We start from the raw sequence: 21,747 nt of genomic DNA, 5'->3' as shown, positions 1-21,747 counted from the left end.
GAGTCTTAAATTAAACTACTAAAGAGGCCCAACACTGTTTAGCTGCCAAAAGCAGTTGGAATTGGGCCTAAACAGTGTGGTAAGTGTTTAGGTGATGGCTATTGTGTCTGTTTGACCTCTTCCAAATGTCTGTACTGGCAATAAAAATAAAAAGTTTCCAATTTAAATAGCTAGAGAATAAAAACAATTTGCCTGTAATGTGAAAAAACCTACAGCATCTGGTGTTCCCATGTGGTCTCCCACCCAAGTACTAACCAGGCCCAACACTGCTTAGCTTCCAAGATCAGACGAGATTGGGCCTATCCAATGTGGTATGGCTGTAGTTGAGATACAGGCACTTTTTTGCCCTCTTCTACTTCTATCACCAGGTAAGCTAATAAAAAAGTTTCCTGGGGGCGTGGCCTAGCGATCTAACGAGGCAGACGTGCTAAACCGAAGCTCCTGCCCTACCTACCGCAAAAACACCTTTATCCCCACCAAGCCTAAACCTCAACACCCTACCCTCACCCTATCTACATCTCTCCCGTGCCCGGATCGCCCCTGACCTTTTTCCGCGGAGCCGGGGAGCTCTTTTCAGGGCTCCTGCGGGTTGCGGCCTGGTCGTGGGGTCGGGACCGGGACCTCGAGTTCCCTGGAGGGGGCCGCCGGAAGTCGCTGAGTAGCCGCCAAAAGAATCCTCTGCCGCGGCGGGAGACGAGACTGGGATCTCCCCCGGCACGCTACCCGCCCGTGCAGGCACATCAGAAGCCCGGGTGCTCTCCCCGCCGCCTGCGACACGCCGGGATCCAGGACTCCACCGGCGCGAGTGACGGAGTTGCGGTGACGCGCCGCGAACTCCTCACCCGCCGTATACCCTGCAGATAACCCTCCGGCGGGGACCCGGAGGCTGGGGGAGACAGCCGAAAACCGCAAGGGGCTCACAGTACGCCCAAGAGGTGAGGGGACCAAGCCACAGTATCACCACCGCCATCTTGGATGGGGCGCGATCCTGCGACCAGCGCATATCCAGGCATTTATCACTACCTAGCCTGCCCATCATACCTGCGCAGCCCCACCAGCCACCCCAGCACAGCCCTACCAACCACTAGCCCCGTTCACTAACTCTGCACATCTGACAGCTGGGCAGCAGAAGTGGTGCACATTCCCTGTAGTGGGTGACCCCTGCCCTACACTGGTGCAGGCTAAATACCACCACTCCACCAATCTCACCAGGTGCCAGGGCTGACCAGTAGGTAAAAAAAAAAAAAAAAAAAAAAAAAATAATAATAATAAGATTACACGCTGGTTGGGACTGACATCCTGCATAGCAAGTCTGGCAGCAGTCAGCCCCTCACCGCCTGCCCAACTCCCTGCACCTCACAACTACCTGCGACGCCCAAACTGGGCTGTGCGCAGCCTCTCTGAAACCCGCTCTCCCCCACGGCTACGGCTGGCCCTTTGCTCTGGGTGGGGACCCTCATCCCACAGAAATCCCCGACCGGCTCCTACCCAAATTTGAGGTGCTGAAGTGTTCAGCTGACCCTCTCCGCACTAGGGAGACGCTTCCCACCACCACTTGCTCCCCTACTGCCTCGGGTGTCCGCCGTACACCGGCCCGAGACACAATGACGGATTCCACTCTGATGTGACTTTAACCCTCAACATGTCACCGCCCATGTGACCCACAACCGCATAACCTATTGCTCCATCCTACTACTCTAGTGCGTGTAGCCCTGACCATCACTGTCTCCAAACCCCAATAGTTTAAAAAAAAATAAATAAATAAATAAATAAAAAAAAAAAAGTATCAAAAATAAAAAGGGGAAAAAAATATATATATATAATTAAAAAAAAAAAAAATACAAAGGCTTGAGATGGCTCCTAAGAAAGCCAAAGGGGTCCCTACTCCCCGAGTTTCCTTCCCTGCACAAAGGGCCACGCAGGCCCAAGGGACATCCCCGAGCACCTCCATGACAGTGCTGGCAGCCGATACCCCTGCACAGGGCCTCGGCCTGTCCTTCTCAACAGCAGGCGTTGAATGTGCACCTGACACCCCGCTCACAGCTGGACTACTATGTCAAATACTGTCTACCTTCAAATCGGACCTGACTAGAGACCTAACAACTGCGATCCGTGAAGTCAAAACCGACCTGATAGCTGTGGGGAACCGAACAGATCATCTCGAGAGAAAAATGGAGGAACTGGTGGCATCCCATAATGACCTCCTCTCCTCCTATGACCAACAACAGGCTGAAATCGAAGCAGTTCAAAACAAGATGGCCGACCTCGAGGACCGATCCAGGAGGAACAACATAAAAATCAGAGGGATCCCAGATTCCGTATCCAACCCTGAACTGGAGGGCTATGTCATCGCTCTGTTCCGAAAACTACTACCCTCCGTGGAAGACAGAGACCTCTTAATTGACCGTATCCACCGGCTCCCAAGACCCCGACAACTCTCCTCGGCTCTTCCCAGAGACACCCTCCTACGTGTACACTTTTTCACTATCAAGGAGCGAATCCTGAGAGCCGCAAGATCAGCTGGAGAAGCAAATACCTTGGGAGGCCTACAGATTTTCCCAGACCTCTCCGCTGTCACACTTGCCAAAAGAAGAGCCTTAGTCCCAATAACAGCAGCCCTTCGAGCCAACGACATTCCCTACCGTTGGGGTTTCCCTGTGAAGCTTTTGATTACCCACGAAGACTCCACGCACACCGTCTCGTCCATTGAAGCAGGAACCGCTCTCCTCTCAGAATGGGACATTACGGTAAAACACCCACCTGCATCTAAACAAGCTCCCGCCCCAAGAACGGAATGGGTGGACACTTGAGAGACTACTCCGCTGCCCTCTTCGTGGCATATGACCCATAAGTCCCGTTCCTGGACATTTTCTCTCCGCACTCCGGAGTTTGACCCCGTGGCTAAGTATCACAACCGTTAGTTCCTTAATCTCACTGTTTGTTTAAACATTCCATGCTCTTTGCCTTACCTTTATGACAATATTGTCTTATGTTAGCTGAGATGTTTGATGGTTACGTTGATAGTCTATATTATTCTTCAAGTTTTGCACAGGTTTGCAGATATATGTTTTAGTTAATGATTCCTGTGAGGTCTACATGGGCGGTGGCACTAGGCCACCTTCAAGCCCCCACCTCTCCGATACTACTGCACTTGTTCCCCCTTCCCTCTACCTGCAGTAGTCATGTCGGTCCGATATAATGGACCGTTTTGGTTTGTTCTTTTCCCTCTCCCTGTCAACCCTTCCTTCTCTTTCCCTCCAAGTCAAAAGCCCCCCCCACCCACTAGACTCTGTTTTGTACCCCACAGTGTACGCACCTTATATACCAGGTTAACACGCCACTATTTCTGGACCACTACTCCCACCATCTTATCCATGTGGATCTATGGCGACTAAGATCTTATCTTTAAATGTAAAGGGATTGAACTCCCCCAACAAGCGTAAACTTGCCCTCACCTTTTTCCATAAACAGAGGGGAGACGTGATCGCCCTACAGGAGACTCACTTCAATGCGGTGAACCCCCCTATCTTTAGAGACAATAGATACCCACTAGGTTTCTTCGCCAATGGTCAGTCTAAGCGTAATGGGGTTGCCATCCTTTTCAGTAATAAAATGACTTTTACTCAACACTCTCTCACTGCAGATAAGAACGGGCGCTATTTGATCCTGACTGGATTGCTAGATGACAAACTTGTTACCCTAGTCTCAGTGTATGCCCCTAACACCAACCAGATCCCCTTTCTGCGTAAACTATTTATTTTAATTCGCAAAGTCGCCAAGGGGTCACTGCTGATAATGGGAGATTTCAACTTAGTATTAAACCCATATCTCGACAAATCCCCCAAATCTTCCACATCTTCCACATCTCGACTCCCTCCCACTTCTGGCCCTTCCCTGGCATTCCGAAATATGCTGACAGAATTTGATCTATACGACATCTGGAGAACACACAACCCTTCGGGCCGAGAATACACTTTCTTTTCAAACGTTCACAACTCATATTCTAGAATTGACATGCTCTTATGTGATAAATGGACTCTACAACATTCCAAGGACATAGACATCCTCCCCATCACCTGGTCCGACCATGCCCCGATCCTGTGGAAATGGTCGTTAAACAACTTCCACATGCCGCCTAGACCCTGGCGTTTAGCTCCCCATCTTCTAATCGACCCGCTGCCCAAAAAAATTATATCTGACTGTATCTCCTCGTACTTTACCAACAACACCCCCCAAGACACATCTATATTCACACACTGGTGTGCCTTTAAGGCGGTTACCAGGGGTGCCGCTATTCAGGCCGGGGCCACCCTCAAGAAACAAAACATCCAAAGACAAACCGACTTAGAAAACAAAATAAAAGACTTAGACAGTAGAAACCAATCCTCCCCCTCAGCTGCCCTAAGGAAAGAGCTTTCCGAAACCCGCAGCCAATTGCAGAAAATGCTCTTGGCCCGAACTCAAATAGCCTTAAACAGACTCCGTACAAAATTCTACCTATCAGGGAATAAGTCTGGGAAATGTTAGCACGCAAACTGAGAATGCAACATGCTAAAAATAGAATTAAGCTCATACATTCCCCCTCAAAGGAGAAACTTCTGAACCCAAAAGATATCTCCAACCAGTTTGCTAACTATTACTCACAACTATATAACCTATTCCTGGACCCAGACACCCCCCAACCCTCCAACGCCACCATATCCTCCTTCTTAGATGGGGTAAACTTGCCTTCCCTGACCAATGATCAATTAGAAGCCCTTAATGCCCCTTGGTCCCAATCTGAAGTGGACGCCGCTGTCAGATCCCTACCTAGAGGTAAAGCCCCGGGACCCGACGGATTCATCAATAATTTTTATACTACTTACCGTGAAACCCTCACGCCCTACTTGACTAATCTTTTCAACACCATAACCTCTTTGGGATCTTTTCCCAAAGAAATGCTAGAAGCACAAATAATAACCATACCCAAACCGGGGAAGGACCCGGCCTACTGCCAAAATTACCGTCCGATAGCCCTGTTAAACGGCGACACTAAATTGTTTGCAAAACTCATAGCCATCAGAATTAAAAACTATCTCCCCATGCTAGTGCACCCGGACCAGACGGGGTTTGTCCCGGGGAGACAATCCTCTGACAACACCCGCCGAGTGTTCAACTTGATTGACTCCCTTATGGAAGATCAGGGCCTTCTGCTGCTGTCCTTAGATGCGGAGAAGGCCTTTGATCGCTTAAACTGGGAATACATGCAGGCCGCCCTCTCAAAATTTGGATTTCGGAATCAGATTATGTCATCTATTCTGGCACTATATAGTACCCCCACGGCCCGGGTGTTCAGTAATGGTTTCCTTTCAGACCAGTTTCCCATATCCAATGGAACGAGACAGGGTTGCCCCCTCTCACCGTTGATATTTGTATTATCTATCGAACCCCTCGCCACCAGAATACGGGCCGACCCTGATTTCCCTGGACTCCGATCTGGCCCCTCTTCACACAAACTGAGTCTCTTTGCTGATGACATTTTACTTTTTGTCTCTGACCCCTTACGTACTTTACCCCACCTTCACAACATTCTTGACAGTTTCAGCAAGGCCTCATACTACAGATTAAATACCACCAAAACAGATGCCCTACCCATTAATTTAGCGGACTCATACTCAACCCTATCATCTAAATTCCCATATAATTGGCAGAAAATATCTATACGCTACCTGGGCATTAACATCCCATCAGATACTAGGAAAGTCTTTGAAGTTAACTTACCTCCCCTCCTTGGCTCACTGGTAACCCTCACTAAATCCTGGCTTGCGTTTGACATATCTTGGATGGGACGCATGGCTGCCTTTAAAATGTCTCTCCTACCCAAACTCATGTATCTCTTCCGCACGATCCTCTACACTTTCCCTAAGAAAGAGCTTGCCGCATGCAACTCAATTATGCTTAAATACATCTGGTCCGCAGGTCCCCCCAAACTAGCCCGTTCTAGAATGACCCTCCCTAGAGCCAAAGGTGGACTGACCCTCCCAGACCTGACACTATACCATGAAGCTTGTAAACTAGCCCAGCTTAAATCTTTCTTCGAACCGCAATCAGAATCTCAGTGGGTGGACCTTGAGAAATCGCATGCCCAGATTTCAATAGAAGACCTATTTAGATTGCCCAAACAACTCCGCCCTGATCTCTCCTCGCTTCTCCCAGCTACTAGGGCCTCCGTCTCAGCCTGGGACTTCCTGAATTCTAGACTCCCACAACCCATATCTCAACTCCCACTAATTTCATTAAAATCAATTTCTAAACTAATACCCAATTTACACCTGGCTAGATGGAATGCTTTAGGTATAACTAAGTTAGGAGATATTCTGGAAGGCCAGTCCGTTCTCCCCTTCTCTACTCTCCAGCAGAGATTCTCTCTTCCTAAATCCGAACTACTGCATTACTTTCAAATCTGCTATTGGTGGAATACTGCCCCTATTCTCACTAATACACCTGGTAACTTTGACTCGCGTATATACTCCCGCCTTAACCTACCAAACACCAAAGGGGATGTTACATTCTGGTACAAATTATTACAAGACATTCCGAACTCCCCTAAATCAAATGCACAGACTAAATGGGAAGCTGACCTGGGTATAGCCCTGTCAGACGCTCAATGGAGCAAAATCTTCCTTTCTTCCTATACCATGTCAAAGTGCATAAATCATGCCGAGATGCACATTAAGCTGATACATAGATTATACTTAACCCCAGCTAGACTAAACTCCTTCTGGCCCTCATGTTCTAAATTTTGCTGGAGACAATGTGGTAACATAGGTCATATATTTCATATATTCTGGTCCTGCCCCCTTCTCACCGTGTTTTGGAAAGATGTATTTGACTTAGCAAATCAGGTCCTAGATACAACATTAATGCCCGCTCCTCAAATAGCTCTATTCAATATCTTCCCTGACACGGTCGCACCCAATAAACGCTATGTTCTAGGCCACATATTAATTGCAGCTCGCGCAGCCCTGGCCCAGTGTTGGAAACAACCCACTCCTCCCCCACTTTCAAAAGTGATTCAGAAACAAAATTTTAACTACACTATGGAAACGCAATATTCCCCTGACTCCAGCTCTACATCTTCCTTTATAGCCCGCTGGTCGCCATGGCATGCATATATCACTGTTGGAGCGGGTACATCGCATGCTCCCAAATCACCCCAAAGCGACCCCCTTCAATTTAGCCTCAACGAGACACAAGACGCCTCCACAAACTCCCCATGATCCCCTATTCCCTTTACCAGGGCCTACTTGTGTTTATTGCAACAATGTTATTTGCTTAACTACTTCGTTAAATTTGTTTAGACCAGATAGATTTAATCTACATCATTATTATAGGAGATATCTTATCTGTTGTACCTGTTTAGGTTTACTAAATTCTTAATATGTGATGTTGAAGATAATTACTGTCTATGTATCTACAGAGCCTATGTATCCCCCCCCCTAAACACCCCCCCCTGTATCCCCCTCCCCCTTTTTTCCCTTTTTCTGTAATGTGTAACCCCCCTACTAAAATTTAAATATTTCTCAATAAAATATTGATGTTAAAAAAAAAAAAGTTTCCTAACTGTATTGGCTTACTGAAAAAAATCATGTGTTGGTAATGTAAAAAGACCTACAGGACATGATATTAGCAGGGGGTCTTAAATTAAACTACTAAAGAGGCTCAACACTGTTTAGCTGCCAAAAGCAGTTGGAATTGGGCCTAAACAGTGTGGTAAGTCTTTAGGTGATGGCTATTGTGTCTGTTTGACCTCTTCCAAATGTCTGTGCTGGCAATAAAAAGATAAAATTTCCTATTTAAAAAGCTAGAGAATAAAAACAATTTGCCAGTAATGTGAAAAAACCTACAGCACCTGGTGTTCCCATGTGGTCTCCCACCCAAGTACTAACCAGGCCCAACACTGCTTAGCTTCCAAGATCAGACGAGATTGGGCCTATCCAATGTGGTATGGCTGTAGGTGAGTCAAAGGCACATTTTTGCCCTCTTCTACTTCTATCACCATGTAAGCTAATACAAAAGTTTCCTAACTGTATTGGCTTACTGAAAAAAATCATGTGTTGGTAATGTAAAAAGACCTACAGGACATGATATTAGCAGGGGGTCTTAAATTAAACTACTAAAGAGGCTCAACACTGTTTAGCTGCCAAAAGCAGTTGGAATTGAGCCTAAACAGTGTGGTAAGTCTTTTGGTGATGGCTATTGTGTCTGTTTGACCTCTTCCAAATGTCTGTGCTGGCAATAAAAAGAAAAAGTTTCCAATATAAATAGCTAGAGAATAAAAACAATTTGCCTGTAATGTGAAAAAACCTACAGCACCTGGTGTTCCCATGTGGTCTCCCACCCAATTACTAACCAGGCCCAACACTGCTTAGCTTCCAAGAACAGACGAGATTGGGCCTATCCAATGTGGTATGGCTGTAGGTGAAATACAGGCACTTTTTTGCCCTCTTCTACTTCTATCACCAGGTAAGCTAATAAAAAAGTTTGCTAACTGTATTGGCTTACTTAAAAAAAATCATGTGTTGGTAATGTAAAAAGACCTACAGGACATGATATTAGCAGGGGGTCTTAAATTAAACTACTAAAGAGCCTCAACACTGTTTAGCTGCCAAAAGCAGTTGGAATTGGGCCTAAACAGTGTGGTAAGTCTTTAGGTGATGGCTATTGTGTCTGTTTGACCTCTTCCAAATGTCTGTGCTGGCAAAAAAAAGAAAAAGTTTCCAATTTAAATAGCTAGAGAATAAAAACAATTTGCCAGTAATGTGAAAAAACCTACAGCACCTGGTGTTCCCATGTGGTCTCCCACCCAAGTACTAACCAGGAACAATACTGCTTAGCTTCCAAGATCAGACGAGATTGGGCCTATCCAATGTGGTATGGCTGCAGGTGAGATACAGGCACTTGTTTGCCCTCTTCTACTTCTATCACCAGGTAAGCTAATAAAAAAGTTTCCTAACTGTATTGGCTTACTTGAAAAAAATAATGTGTTGGTAATGTAAAAAGACCTACAGGACATGATATTAGCAGGGGGTCTTAAATTAAACTACTAAAGAGCCTCAACACTGTTTAGCTGCCAAAAGCAGTTGGAATTGGGCCTAAACAGTGTGGTAAGTCTTTAGGTGATGGATATTGTGTCTGTTTTACCTCTTCCAAATGTCAGTGCTGGCAATAAAAAGAAAAAGTTTCCAATTTAAATAGCTAGAGAATAAAAACAATTTGCCAGTAATGTGAAAAAACCTACAGCACCTGGTGTTCCCATGTGGTCTCCCACCCAAGTACTAACCAGGACGAACACTGCTTAGCTTCCAAGATCAGACGAGATTGGGCCTATCCAATGTGGTATGGCTGTAGGTGAGATACAGGCACTTTTTTGCCCTCTTCTACTTCTATCACCAGGTAAGCTAATACAAAAGTTTCCTAACTGTATTGGCTTACTGAAAAAAATCATGTGTTGGTAATGTAAAAAGACCTACAGGACATGATATTAGCAGGGGGGTCTTAAATTAAACTACTAAAGAGGCTCAACACTGTTTAGCTGCCGAAAGCAGTTGGAATTGTGCCTAAACAGTGTGGTAAGTCTTTAGGTGATGGCTATTGTGTCTGTTTGAACTCTTCCAAATGTCTGTGCTGGCAATAAAAAGAAAAAGTTTCCAATCTAAATAGCTAGAGAATAAAAACAATTTGCCAGTAATGTGAAAAAACCTACAGCACCTGGTGTTCCCATGTGGTCTCCCACCCAAGTACTAACCAGGCCCAACACTGCTTAGCTTCCAAGATCAGACGAGATTGGGCCTATCCAATGTGGTATGGCTGTAGGTGAGATACAGGCACTTTTTTGCCCTCTTCTACTTCTATCACCAGGTAAGCTAATAAAAAAGTTTCCTAACTGTATTGGCTTACTGAAAAAAATCATGTGTTGGTAATGTAAAAAGACCTACAGGACATGATATTAGCAGGGGGTCTTAAATTAAACTACTAAAGAGGCTCAACACTGTTTAGCTGCCAAAAGCAGTTGGAATTGTGCCTAAACAGTGTGGTAAGTCTTTAGGTGATGGCTATTGTGTCTGTTTGACCTCTTCCAAATGTCTGTGCTGGCAATAAAAAGAAAAAGTTTCCAATTTAAATAGCTAGAGAATAAAAACAATTTGCCAGTAATGTGAAAAAACCTACAGCACCTGGTGTTCCCATGTGGTCTCCCACCCAAGTACTAACCAGGCCCAACACTGCTTAGCTTCCAAGATCAGACGAGATTGGGCCTATCCAATGTGGTATGGCTGTAGGTGAGTCATAGGCACATTTTTGCCCTCTTCTACTTCTATCACCATGTAAGCTAATACAAAAGTTTCCTAACTGTATTGGCTTACTGAAAAAAATCATGTGTTGGTAATGTAAAAAGACCTACAGGACATGATATTAGCAGGGGGTCTTAAATTAAACTACTAAAGAGGCTCAACACTGTTTAGCTGCCAAAAGCAGTTGGAATTGAGCCTAAACAGTGTGGTAAGTCTTTTGGTGATGGCTATTGTGTCTGTTTGACCTCTTCCAAATGTCTGTGCTGGCAATAAAAAGAAAAAGTTTCCAATATAAATAGCTAGAGAATAAAAACAATTTGCCTGTAATGTGAAAAAACCTACAGCACCTGGTGTTCCCATGTGGTCTCCCACCCAATTACTAACCAGGCCCAACACTGCTTAGCTTCCAAGAACAGACGAGATTGGGCCTATCCAATGTGGTATGGCTGTAGGTGAAATACAGGCACTTTTTTGCCCTCTTCTACTTCTATCACCAGGTAAGCTAATAAAAAAGTTTGCTAACTGTATTGGCTTACTTAAAAAAAATCATGTGTTGGTAATGTAAAAAGACCTACAGGACATGATATTAGCAGGGGGTCTTAAATTAAACTACTAAAGAGCCTCAACACTGTTTAGCTGCCAAAAGCAGTTGGAATTGGGCCTAAACAGTGTGGTAAGTCTTTAGGTGATGGATATTGTGTCTGTTTTACCTCTTCCAAATGTCAGTGCTGGCAATAAAAAGAAAAAGTTTCCAATTTAAATAGCTAGAGAATAAAAACAATTTGCCAGTAATGTGAAAAAACCTACAGCACCTGGTGTTCCCATGTGGTCTCCCACCCAAGTACTAATCAGGCCCAACACTGCTTAGCTTCCAAGATCAGACGAGATTGGGCCTATCCAATGTGGTATGGCTGTAGGTGAGATACAGGCACTTTTTTGCCCTCTTCTACTTCTATCACCAGGTAAGCTAATACAAAAGTTTCCTAACTGTATTGGCTTACTGAAAAAAATCATGTGTTGGTAATGTAAAAAGACCTACAGGACATGATATTAGCAGGGGGTCTTAAATTAAACTACTAAAGAGGCTCAACACTGTTTAGCTGCCAAAAGCAGTTGGAATTGTGCCTAAACAGTGTGGTAAGTCTTTAGGTGATGGCTATTGTGTCTGTTTGACCTCTTCCAAATGTCTGTGCTGGCAATAAAAAGAAAAAGTTTCCAATTTAAATAGCTAGAGAATAAAAACAATTTGCCAGTAATGTGAAAAAACCTACAGCACCTGGTGTTCCCATGTGGTCTCCCACCCAAGTACTAACCAGGACGAACACTGCTTAGCTTCCAAGATCAGACGAGATTGGGCCTATCCAATGTGGTATGGCTGTAGGTGAGATACAGGCACTTTTTTGCCCTCTTCTACTTCTATCACCAGGTAAGCTAATAAAAAAAGTTTCCTAACTGTATTGGCTTACTTAAAAAAAATCATGTGTTGGTAATGTAAAAAGACCTACAGGACATGATATTAGCAGGGGGTCTTAAATTAAACTACTAAAGTGCCTCAACACTGTTTAGCTGCCAAAAGCAGTTGGAATTGGGCCTAAACAGTGTGGTAAGTCTTTAGGTGATGGATATTGTGTCTGTTTTACCTCTTCCAAATGTCAGTGCTGGCAATAAAAAGAAAAAGTTTCCAATTTAAATAGCTAGAGAATCAAAACAATTTGCCAGTAATGTGAAAAAACCTACAGCACATGGTGTTCCCATGTGGTCTCCCACCCAAGTACTAACCAGACCCAACACTGCTTAGCTTCCAAGATCAGACAAGATTGGGCCTATCCAATGTGGTATGGCTGTAGGTGTGATACAGGCACTTTTTTGCCCTCTTCTACTTCTATCACCAGGTAAGCTAATAAAAAAGTTTCCTAACTGTATTGGCTTACTGAAAAAAATCATGTGTTGGTAATGTAAAAAGACCTACAGGACATGATATTAGCAGGGGGTCTTAAATTAAACTACTAAAGAGGCTCAACACTGTTTAGCTGCCAAAAGCAGTTGGAATTGTGCCTAAACAGTGTGGTAAGTCTTTAGGTGATGGCTATTGTGTCTGTTTGACCTCTTCCAAATGTCTGTGCTGGCAATAAAAAGAAAAAGTTTCCAATTTAAATAGCTAGAGAATAAAAACAATTTGCCAGTAATGTGAAAAAACCTACAGCACCTGGTGTTCCCATGTGGTCTCCCACCCAAGTACTAACCAGGCCCAACACTGCTTAGCTTCCAAGATCAGACGAGATTGGGCCTATCCAATGTGGTATGGCTGTAGGTGAGATACAGGCACTTTTTTGCCCTCTTCTACTTCTATCACCAGGTAAGTTATAAAAAAGTTACCTAACTGTATTGGCTTACTGAAAAAAATCATGTGTTGGTAATGTAAAAAGACCTACAGGACATGATATTAGCAGGGGGTCTTAAATTAAACTACTAAAGAGGCTCAACACTGTTTAGTTGCCAAAAGCAGTTGGAATTGGGCCTAAACAGTGTGGTAAGTCTTTAGGTGATGGCTATTGTGTCTGTTTGACCTCTTCCAAATGTCTGTGCTGGCAAAAAAAAGAAAAAGTTTCCAATTTAAATAGCTAGAGAATAAAAACAATTTGCCAGTAATGTGAAAAAACCTACAGCACCTGGTGTTCCCATGTGGTCTCCCACCCAAGTACTAACCAGGAACAATACTGCTTAGCTTCCAAGATCAGACGAGATTGGGCCTATCCAATGTGGTATGGCTGCAGGTGAGATACAGGCACTTGTTTGCCCTCTTCTACTTCTATCACCAGGTAAGCTAATAAAAAAGTTTCCTTACTGTATTGGCTTACTTGAAAAAAATAATGTGTTGGTAATGTAAAAAGACCTACAGGACATGATATTAGCAGGGGGTCTTAAATTAAACTACTAAAGAGCCTCAACACTGTTTAGCTGCCAAAAGCAGTTGGAATTGGGCCTAAACAGTGTGGTAAGTCTTTAGGTGATGGATATTGTGTCTGTTTTACCTCTTCCAAATGTCAGTGCTGGCAATAAAAAGAAAAAGTTTCCAATTTAAATAGCTAGAGAATAAAAACAATTTGCCAGTAATGTGAAAAAACCTACAGCACCTGGTGTTCCCATGTGGTCTCCCACCCAAGTACTAACCAGGACGAACACTGCTTAGCTTCCAAGATCAGACGAGATTGGGCCTATCCAATGTGGTATGGCTGTAGGTGAGATACAGGCACTTTTTTGCCCTCTTCTACTTCTATCACCAGGTAAGCTAATACAAAAGTTTCCTAACTGTATTGGCTTACTGAAAAAAATCATGTGTTGGTAATGTAAAAAGACCTACAGGACATGATATTAGCAGGGGGGTCTTAAATTAAACTACTAAAGAGGCTCAACACTGTTTAGCTGCCGAAAGCAGTTGGAATTGTGCCTAAACAGTGTGGTAAGTCTTTAGGTGATGGCTATTGTGTCTGTTTGAACTCTTCCAAATGTCTGTGCTGGCAATAAAAAGAAAAAGTTTCCAATCTAAATAGCTAGAGAATAAAAACAATTTGCCAGTAATGTGAAAAAACCTACAGCACCTGGTGTTCCCATGTGGTCTCCCACCCAAGTACTAACCAGGCCCAACACTGCTTAGCTTCCAAGATCAGACGAGATTGGGCCTATCCAATGTGGTATGGCTGTAGGTGAGATACAGGCACTTTTTTGCCCTCTTCTACTTCTATCACCAGGTAAGCTAATAAAAAAGTTTCCTAACTGTATTGGCTTACTGAAAAAAATCATGTGTTGGTAATGTAAAAAGACCTACAGGACATGATATTAGCAGGGGGTCTTAAATTAAACTACTAAAGAGGCTCAACACTGTTTAGCTGCCAAAAGCAGTTGGAATTGTGCCTAAACAGTGTGGTAAGTCTTTAGGTGATGGCTATTGTGTCTGTTTGACCTCTTCCAAATGTCTGTGCTGGCAATAAAAAGAAAAAGTTTCCAATTTAAATAGCTAGAGAATAAAAACAATTTGCCAGTAATGTGAAAAAACCTACAGCACCTGGTGTTCCCATGTGGTCTCCCACCCAAGTACTAACCAGGCCCAACACTGCTTAGCTTCCAAGATCAGACGAGATTGGGCCTATCCAATGTGGTATGGCTGTAGGTGAGTCAAAGGCACATTTTTGCCCTCTTCTACTTCTATCACCATGTAAGCTAATACAAAAGTTTCCTAACTGTATTGGCTTACTGAAAAAAATCATGTGTTGGTAATGTAAAAAGACCTACAGGACATGATATTAGCAGGGGGTCTTAAATTAAACTACTAAAGAGGCTCAACACTGTTTAGCTGCCAAAAGCAGTTGGAATTGAGCCTAAACAGTGTGGTAAGTCTTTTGGTGATGGCTATTGTGTCTGTTTGACCTCTTCCAAATGTCTGTGCTGGCAATAAAAAGAAAAAGTTTCCAATATAAATAGCTAGAGAATAAAAACAATTTGCCAGTAATGTGAAAAAACCTACAGCACCTGGTGTTCCCATGTGGTCTCCCACCCAATTACTAACCAGGCCCAACACTGCTTAGCTTCCAAGAACAGACGAGATTGGGCCTATCCAATGTGGTATGGCTGTAGGTGAAATACAGGCACTTTTTTGCCCTCTTCTACTTCTATCACCAGGTAAGCTAATAAAAAAGTTTGCTAACTGTATTGGCTTACTTAAAAAAAATCATGTGTTGGTAATGTAAAAAGACCTACAGGACATGATATTAGCAGGGGGTCTTAAATTAAACTACTAAAGAGCCTCAACACTGTTTAGCTGCCAAAAGCAGTTGGAATTGGGCCTAAACAGTGTGGTAAGTCTTTAGGTGATGGATATTGTGTCTGTTTTACCTCTTCCAAATGTCAGTGCTGGCAATAAAAAGAAAAAGTTTCCAATTTAAATAGCTAGAGAATAAAAACAATTTGCCAGTAATGTGAAAAAACCTACAGCACCTGGTGTTCCCATGTGGTCTCCCACCCAAGTACTAATCAGGCCCAACACTGCTTAGCTTCCAAGATCAGACGAGATTGGGCCTATCCAATGTGGTATGGCTGTAGGTGAGATACAGGCACTTTTTTGCCCTCTTCTACTTCTATCACCAGGTAAGCTAATACAAAAGTTTCCTAACTGTATTGGCTTACTGAAAAAAATCATGTGTTGGTAATGTAAAAAGACCTACAGGACATGATATTAGCAGGGGGTCTTAAATTAAACTACTAAAGAGGCTCAACACTGTTTAGCTGCCAAAAGCAGTTGGAATTGTGCCTAAACAGTGTGGTAAGTCTTTAGGTGATGGCTATTGTGTCTGTTTGACCTCTTCCAAATGTCTGTGCTGGCAATAAAAAGAAAAAGTTTCCAATTTAAATAGCTAGAGAATAAAAACAATTTGCCAGTAATGTGAAAAAACCTACAGCACCTGGTGTTCCCATGTGGTCTCCCACCCAAGTACTAACCAGGACGAACACTGCTTAGCTTCCAAGATCAGACGAGATTGGGCCTATCCAATGTGGTATGGCTGTAGGTGAGATACAGGCACTTTTTTGCCCTCTTCTACTTCTATCACCAGGTAAGCTAATAAAAAAAGTTTCCTAACTGTATTGGCTTACTTAAAAAAAATCATGTGTTGGTAATGTAAAAAGACCTACAGGACATGATATTAGCAGGGGGTCTTAAATTAAACTACTAAAGTGCCTCAACACTGTTTAGCTGCCAAAAGCAGTTGGAATTGGGCCTAAACAGTGTGGTAAGTCTTTAGGTGATGGATATTGTGTCTGTTTTACCTCTTCCAAATGTCAGTGCTGGCAATAAAAAGAAAAAGTTTCCAATTTAAATAGCTAGAGAATCAAAACAATTTGCCAGTAATGTGAAAAAACCTACAGCACATGGTGTTCCCATGTGGTCTCCCACCCAAGTACTAACCAGACCCAACACTGCTTAGCTTCCAAGATCAGACAAGATTGGGCCTATCCAATGTGGTATGGCTGTAGGTGTGATACAGGCACTTTTTTGCCCTCTTCTACTTCTATCACCAGGTAAGCTAATAAAAAAGTTTCCTAACTGTATTGGCTTACTGAAAAAAATCATGTGTTGGTAATGTAAAAAGACCTACAGGACATGATATTAGCAGGGGGTCTTAAATTAAACTACTAAAGAGGCTCAACACTGTTTAGCTGCCAAAAGCAGTTGGAATTGTGCCTAAACAGTGTGGTAAGTCTTTAGGTGATGGCTATTGTGTCTGTTTGACCTCTTCCAAATGTCTGTGCTGGCAATAAAAAGAAAAAGTTTCCAATTTAAATAGCTAGAGAATAAAAACAATTTGCCAGTAATGTGAAAAAACCTACAGCACCTGGTGTTCCCATGTGGTCTCCCACCCAAGTACTAACCAGGCCCAACACTGCTTAGCTTCCAAGATCAGACGAGATTGGGCCTATCCAATGTGGTATGGCTGTAGGTGAGATACAGGCACTTTTTTGCCCTCTTCTACTTCTATCACCAGGTAAGTTATAAAAAAGTTACCTAACTGTATTGGCTTACTGAAAAAAATCATGTGTTGGTAATGTAAAAAGACCTACAGGACATGATATTAGCAGGGGGTCTTAAATTAAACTACTAAAGAGGCTCAACACTGTTTAGCTGCCAAAAGCAGTTGGAATTGGGCCTAAACAGTGTGGTAAGTCTTTAGGTGATGGCTATTGTGTCTGTTTGACCTCTTCCAAATGTCTGTGCTGGCAAAAAAAAGAAAAAGTTTCCAATTTAAATAGCTAGAGAATAAAAACAATTTGCCAGTAATGTGAAAAAACCTACAGCACCTGGTGTTCCCATGTGGTCTCCCACCCAAGTACTAACCAGGAACAATACTGCTTAGCTTCCAAGATCAGACGAGATTGGGCCTATCCAATGTGGTATGGCTGCAGGTGAGATACAGGCACTTGTTTGCCCTCTTCTACTTCTATCACCAGGTAAGCTAATAAAAAAGTTTCCTAACTGTATTGGCTTACTTGAAAAAAATAATGTGTTGGTAATGTAAAAAGACCTACAGGACATGATATTAGCAGGGGGTCTTAAATTAAACTACTAAAGAGCCTCAACACTGTTTAGCTGCCAAAAGCAGTTGGAATTGGGCCTAAACAGTGTGGTAAGTCTTTAGGTGATGGATATTGTGTCTGTTTTACCTCTTCCAAATGTCAGTGCTGGCAATAAAAAGAAAAAGTTTCCAATTTAAATAGCTAGAGAATCAAAACAATTTGCCAGTAATGTGAAAAAACCTACAGCACCTGGTGTTCCCATGTGGTCTCCCACCCAAGTACTAACCAGGACGAACACTGCTTAGCTTCCAAGATCAGACGAGATTGGGCCTATCCAATGTGGTATGGCTGTAGGTGAGATACAGGCACTTTTTTGCCCTCTTCTACTTCTATCACCAGGTAAGCTAATACAAAAGTTTCCTAACTGTATTGGCTTACTGAAAAAAATCATGTGTTGGTAATGTAAAAAGACCTACAGGACATGATATTAGCAGGGGGGTCTTAAATTAAACTACTAAAGAGGCTCAACACTGTTTAGCTGCCGAAAGCAGTTGGAATTGTGCCTAAACAGTGTGGTAAGTCTTTAGGTGATGGCTATTGTGTCTGTTTGAACTCTTCCAAATGTCTGTGCTGGCAATAAAAAGAAAAAGTTTCCAATCTAAATAGCTAGAGAATAAAAACAATTTGCCAGTAATGTGAAAAAACCTACAGCACCTGGTGTTCCCATGTGGTCTCCCACCCAAGTACTAACCAGGCCCAACACTGCTTAGCTTCCAAGATCAGACGAGATTGGGCCTATCCAATGTGGTATGGCTGTAGGTGAGATACAGGCACTTTTTTGCCCTCTTCTACTTCTATCACCAGGTAAGCTAATAAAAAAGTTTCCTAACTGTATTGGCTTACTGAAAAAAATCATGTGTTGGTAATGTAAAAAGACCTACAGGACATGATATTAGCAGGGGGTCTTAAATTAAACTACTAAAGAGGCTCAACACTGTTTAGCTGCCAAAAGCAGTTGGAATTGTGCCTAAACAGTGTGGTAAGTCTTTTGGTGATGGCTATTGTGTCTGTTTGACCTCTTCCAAATGTCTGTGCTGGCAATAAAAAGAAAAAGTTTCCAATATAAATAGCTAGAGAATAAAAACAATTTGCCTGTAATGTGAAAAAACCTACAGCACCTGGTGTTCCCATGTGGTCTCCCACCCAATTACTAACCAGGCCCAACACTGCTTAGCTTCCAAGAACAGACGAGATTGGGCCTATCCAATGTGGTATGGCTGTAGGTGAAATACAGGCACTTTTTTGCCCTCTTCTACTTCTATCACCAGGTAAGCTAATAAAAAAGTTTGCTAACTGTATTGGCTTACTGAAAAAAATCATGTGTTGGTAATGTAAAAAGACCTACAGGACATGATATTAGCAGGGGGTCTTAAATTAAACTACTAAAGAGCCTCAACACTGTTTAGCTGCCAAAAGCAGTTGGAATTGGGCCTAAACAGTGTGGTAAGTCTTTAGGTGATGGATATTGTGTCTGTTTTACCTCTTCCAAATGTCAGTGCTGGCAATAAAAAGAAAAAGTTTCCAATTTAAATAGCTAGAGAATAAAAACAATTTGCCAGTAATGTGAAAAAACCTACAGCACCTGGTGTTCCCATGTGGTCTCCCACCCAAGTACTAATCAGGCCCAACACTGCTTAGCTTCCAAGATCAGACGAGATTGGGCCTATCCAATGTGGTATGGCTGTAGGTGAGATACAGGCACTTTTTTGCCCTCTTCTACTTCTATCACCAGGTAAGCTAATACAAAAGTTTCCTAACTGTATTGGCTTACTGAAAAAAATCATGTGTTGGTAATGTAAAAAGACCTACAGGACATGATATTAGCAGGGGGTCTTAAATTAAACTACTAAAGAGGCTCAACACTGTTTAGCTGCCAAAAGCAGTTGGAATTGTGCCTAAACAGTGTGGTAAGTCTTTAGGTGATGGCTATTGTGTCTGTTTGACCTCTTCCAAATGTCTGTGCTGGCAATAAAAAGAAAAAGTTTCCAATTTAAATAGCTAGAGAATAAAAACAATTTGCCAGTAATGTGAAAAAACCTACAGCACCTGGTGTTCCCATGTGGTCTCCCACCCAAGTACTAACCAGAACAAACACTGCTTAGCTTCCAAGATCAGACGAGATTGGGCCTATCCAATGTGGTATGGCTGTAGGTGAGATACAGGCACTTTTTTGCCCTCTTCTACTTCTATCACCAGGTAAGCTAATAAAAAAAGTTTCCTAACTGTATTGGCTTACTTAAAAAAAATCATGTGTTGGTAATGTAAAAAGACCTACAGGACATGATATTAGCAGGGGGTCTTAAATTAAACTACTAAAGAGCCTCAACACTGTTTAGCTGCCAAAAGCAGTTGGAATTGGGCCTAAACAGTGTGGTAAGTCTTTAGGTGATGGATATTGTGTCTGTTTTACCTCTTCCAAATGTCAGTGCTGGCAATAAAAAGAAAAAGTTTCCAATTTAAATAGCTAGAGAATCAAAACAATTTGCCAGTAATGTGAAAAAACCTACAGCACATGGTGTTCCCATGTGGTCTCCCACCCAAGTACTAACCAGACCCAACACTGCTTAGCTTCCAAGATCAGACAAGATTGGGCCTATCCAATGTGGTATGGCTGTAGGTGTGATACAGGCACTTTTTTGCCCTCTTCTACTTCTATCACCAGGTAAGCTAATAAAAAAGTTTCCTAACTGTATTGGCTTACTGAAAAAAATCATGTGTTGGTAATGTAAAAAGACCTACAGGACATGATATTAGCAGGGGGTCTTAAATTAAACTACTAAAGAGGCTCAACACTGTTTAGCTGCCAAAAGCAGTTGGAATTGTGCCTAAACAGTGTGGTAAGTCTTTAGGTGATGGCTATTGTGTCTGTTTGACCTCTTCCAAATGTCTGTGCTGGCAATAAAAAGAAAAAGTTTCCAATTTAAATAGCTAGAGAATAAAAACAATTTGCCAGTAATGTGAAAAAACCTACAGCACCTGGTGTTCCCATGTGGTCTCCCACCCAAGTACTAACCAGGCCCAACACTGCTTAGCTTCCAAGATCAGACGAGATTGGGCCTATCCAATGTGGTATGGCTGTAGGTGAGTCAAAGGCACATTTTTGCCCTCTTCTACTTCTATCACCATGTAAGCTAATACAAAAGTTTCCTAACTGTATTGGCTTACTGAAAAAAATCATGTGTTGGTAATGTAAAAAGACCTACAGGACATGATATTAGCAGGGGGTCTTAAATTAAACTACTAAAGAGGCTCAACACTGTTTAGCTGCCAAAAGCAGTTGGAATTGAGCCTAAACAGTGTGGTAAGTCTTTTGGTGATGGCTATTGTGTCTGTTTGACCTCTTCCAAATGTCTGTGCTGGCAATAAAAAGAAAAAGTTTCCAATATAAATAGCTAGAGAATAAAAACAATTTGCCTGTAATGTGAAAAAACCTACAGCACCTGGTGTTCCCATGTGGTCTCCCACCCAATTACTAACCAGGCCCAACACTGCTTAGCTTCCAAGAACAGACGAGATTGGGCCTATCCAATGTGGTATGGCTGTAGGTGAAATACAGGCACTTTTTTGCCCTCTTCTACTTCTATCACCAGGTAAGCTAATAAAAAAGTTTGCTAACTGTATTGGCTTACTGAAAAAAATCATGTGTTGGTAATGTAAAAAGACCTACAGGACATGATATTAGCAGGGGGTCTTAAATTAAACTACTAAAGAGCCTCAACACTGTTTAGCTGCCAAAAGCAGTTGGAATTGGGCCTAAACAGTGTGGTAAGTCTTTAGGTGATGGATATTGTGTCTGTTTTACCTCTTCCAAATGTCAGTGCTGGCAATAAAAAGAAAAAGTTTCCAATTTAAATAGCTAGAGAATAAAAACAATTTGCCAGTAATGTGAAAAAACCTACAGCACCTGGTGTTCCCATGTGGTCTCCCACCCAAGTACTAACCAGGACGAACACTGCTTAGCTTCCAAGATCAGACGAGATTGGGCCTATCCAATGTGGTATGGCTGTAGGTGAGATACAGGCACTTTTTTGCCCTCTTCTACTTCTATCACCAGGTAAGCTAATAAAAAAAGTTTCCTAACTGTATTGGCTTACTTAAAAAAAATCATGTGTTGGTAATGTAAAAAGACCTACAGGACATGATATTAGCAGGGGGTCTTAAATTAAACTACTAAAGAGCCTCAACACTGTTTAGCTGCCAAAAGCAGTTGGAATTGGGCCTAAACAGTGTGGTAAGTCTTTAGGTGATGGATATTGTGTCTGTTTTACCTCTTCCAAATGTCAGTGCTGGC

At 42.6% G+C, this 21,747-nt stretch overlaps 13 non-coding genes and 18 pseudogenes across 13 annotated transcripts; all 31 read right to left on the bottom strand.

Annotated features, from left to right (window-relative positions):
• Window positions 1-206: 206 nt before the first annotated feature.
• LOC146017646 (5S ribosomal RNA) lies at window positions 207-325 on the bottom strand. Its single transcript, XR_014450512.1, has one exon. It is a non-coding gene; the product is annotated as a 5S ribosomal RNA (ribosomal RNA).
• A 7,554-nt stretch (window positions 326-7,879) lies between these two features.
• LOC146013838 (5S ribosomal RNA) lies at window positions 7,880-7,998 on the bottom strand. Its single transcript, XR_014446805.1, has one exon. It is a non-coding gene; the product is annotated as a 5S ribosomal RNA (ribosomal RNA).
• Window positions 7,999-8,343: 345 nt separating this feature from the next.
• On the bottom strand, window positions 8,344-8,462 carry LOC146010458 (5S ribosomal RNA; annotated as a pseudogene).
• A 346-nt stretch (window positions 8,463-8,808) lies between these two features.
• LOC146011370 (5S ribosomal RNA) lies at window positions 8,809-8,927 on the bottom strand (annotated as a pseudogene).
• A 346-nt stretch (window positions 8,928-9,273) lies between these two features.
• On the bottom strand, window positions 9,274-9,392 carry LOC146010812 (5S ribosomal RNA; annotated as a pseudogene).
• Window positions 9,393-9,738: 346 nt separating this feature from the next.
• On the bottom strand, window positions 9,739-9,857 carry LOC146013837 (5S ribosomal RNA). The gene has a single exon (XR_014446804.1). It is a non-coding gene; the product is annotated as a 5S ribosomal RNA (ribosomal RNA).
• Window positions 9,858-10,202: 345 nt separating this feature from the next.
• LOC146013836 (5S ribosomal RNA) lies at window positions 10,203-10,321 on the bottom strand. The gene has a single exon (XR_014446803.1). It is a non-coding gene; the product is annotated as a 5S ribosomal RNA (ribosomal RNA).
• Window positions 10,322-10,666: 345 nt separating this feature from the next.
• Window positions 10,667-10,785, bottom strand: LOC146010457 (5S ribosomal RNA; annotated as a pseudogene).
• Window positions 10,786-11,131: 346 nt separating this feature from the next.
• On the bottom strand, window positions 11,132-11,250 carry LOC146014068 (5S ribosomal RNA). The gene has a single exon (XR_014447026.1). It is a non-coding gene; the product is annotated as a 5S ribosomal RNA (ribosomal RNA).
• A 345-nt stretch (window positions 11,251-11,595) lies between these two features.
• Window positions 11,596-11,714, bottom strand: LOC146010811 (5S ribosomal RNA; annotated as a pseudogene).
• A 347-nt stretch (window positions 11,715-12,061) lies between these two features.
• Window positions 12,062-12,180, bottom strand: LOC146011135 (5S ribosomal RNA; annotated as a pseudogene).
• A 345-nt stretch (window positions 12,181-12,525) lies between these two features.
• On the bottom strand, window positions 12,526-12,644 carry LOC146013835 (5S ribosomal RNA). Its single transcript, XR_014446802.1, has one exon. It is a non-coding gene; the product is annotated as a 5S ribosomal RNA (ribosomal RNA).
• Window positions 12,645-12,988: 344 nt separating this feature from the next.
• On the bottom strand, window positions 12,989-13,107 carry LOC146011369 (5S ribosomal RNA; annotated as a pseudogene).
• A 346-nt stretch (window positions 13,108-13,453) lies between these two features.
• Window positions 13,454-13,572, bottom strand: LOC146010810 (5S ribosomal RNA; annotated as a pseudogene).
• Window positions 13,573-13,918: 346 nt separating this feature from the next.
• LOC146013834 (5S ribosomal RNA) lies at window positions 13,919-14,037 on the bottom strand. The gene has a single exon (XR_014446801.1). It is a non-coding gene; the product is annotated as a 5S ribosomal RNA (ribosomal RNA).
• Window positions 14,038-14,382: 345 nt separating this feature from the next.
• On the bottom strand, window positions 14,383-14,501 carry LOC146013833 (5S ribosomal RNA). The gene has a single exon (XR_014446800.1). It is a non-coding gene; the product is annotated as a 5S ribosomal RNA (ribosomal RNA).
• A 345-nt stretch (window positions 14,502-14,846) lies between these two features.
• On the bottom strand, window positions 14,847-14,965 carry LOC146010456 (5S ribosomal RNA; annotated as a pseudogene).
• Window positions 14,966-15,311: 346 nt separating this feature from the next.
• Window positions 15,312-15,430, bottom strand: LOC146014067 (5S ribosomal RNA). The gene has a single exon (XR_014447025.1). It is a non-coding gene; the product is annotated as a 5S ribosomal RNA (ribosomal RNA).
• A 345-nt stretch (window positions 15,431-15,775) lies between these two features.
• LOC146010809 (5S ribosomal RNA) lies at window positions 15,776-15,894 on the bottom strand (annotated as a pseudogene).
• Window positions 15,895-16,241: 347 nt separating this feature from the next.
• LOC146011134 (5S ribosomal RNA) lies at window positions 16,242-16,360 on the bottom strand (annotated as a pseudogene).
• A 345-nt stretch (window positions 16,361-16,705) lies between these two features.
• Window positions 16,706-16,824, bottom strand: LOC146013832 (5S ribosomal RNA). The gene has a single exon (XR_014446799.1). It is a non-coding gene; the product is annotated as a 5S ribosomal RNA (ribosomal RNA).
• Window positions 16,825-17,168: 344 nt separating this feature from the next.
• LOC146011367 (5S ribosomal RNA) lies at window positions 17,169-17,287 on the bottom strand (annotated as a pseudogene).
• A 346-nt stretch (window positions 17,288-17,633) lies between these two features.
• On the bottom strand, window positions 17,634-17,752 carry LOC146010808 (5S ribosomal RNA; annotated as a pseudogene).
• A 346-nt stretch (window positions 17,753-18,098) lies between these two features.
• On the bottom strand, window positions 18,099-18,217 carry LOC146013830 (5S ribosomal RNA). Its single transcript, XR_014446797.1, has one exon. It is a non-coding gene; the product is annotated as a 5S ribosomal RNA (ribosomal RNA).
• A 345-nt stretch (window positions 18,218-18,562) lies between these two features.
• LOC146010455 (5S ribosomal RNA) lies at window positions 18,563-18,681 on the bottom strand (annotated as a pseudogene).
• A 345-nt stretch (window positions 18,682-19,026) lies between these two features.
• LOC146014066 (5S ribosomal RNA) lies at window positions 19,027-19,145 on the bottom strand. The gene has a single exon (XR_014447024.1). It is a non-coding gene; the product is annotated as a 5S ribosomal RNA (ribosomal RNA).
• Window positions 19,146-19,490: 345 nt separating this feature from the next.
• On the bottom strand, window positions 19,491-19,609 carry LOC146011154 (5S ribosomal RNA; annotated as a pseudogene).
• A 347-nt stretch (window positions 19,610-19,956) lies between these two features.
• Window positions 19,957-20,075, bottom strand: LOC146011133 (5S ribosomal RNA; annotated as a pseudogene).
• A 345-nt stretch (window positions 20,076-20,420) lies between these two features.
• On the bottom strand, window positions 20,421-20,539 carry LOC146013828 (5S ribosomal RNA). The gene has a single exon (XR_014446796.1). It is a non-coding gene; the product is annotated as a 5S ribosomal RNA (ribosomal RNA).
• A 345-nt stretch (window positions 20,540-20,884) lies between these two features.
• On the bottom strand, window positions 20,885-21,003 carry LOC146010454 (5S ribosomal RNA; annotated as a pseudogene).
• Window positions 21,004-21,348: 345 nt separating this feature from the next.
• LOC146010807 (5S ribosomal RNA) lies at window positions 21,349-21,467 on the bottom strand (annotated as a pseudogene).
• Window positions 21,468-21,747: the final 280 nt, after the last annotated feature.

This window comes from Crinia signifera, chromosome 6 (assembly GCF_055691185.1).
Source record: "Crinia signifera chromosome 6, ASM5569118v1, whole genome shotgun sequence".
In the NCBI taxonomy this organism is placed as follows: domain Eukaryota; kingdom Metazoa; phylum Chordata; class Amphibia; order Anura; family Myobatrachidae; genus Crinia; species Crinia signifera.
The sequence above is the reverse complement of the archived record's forward strand: the minus strand, read 5'-3'. Positions and strand labels throughout refer to the sequence as shown.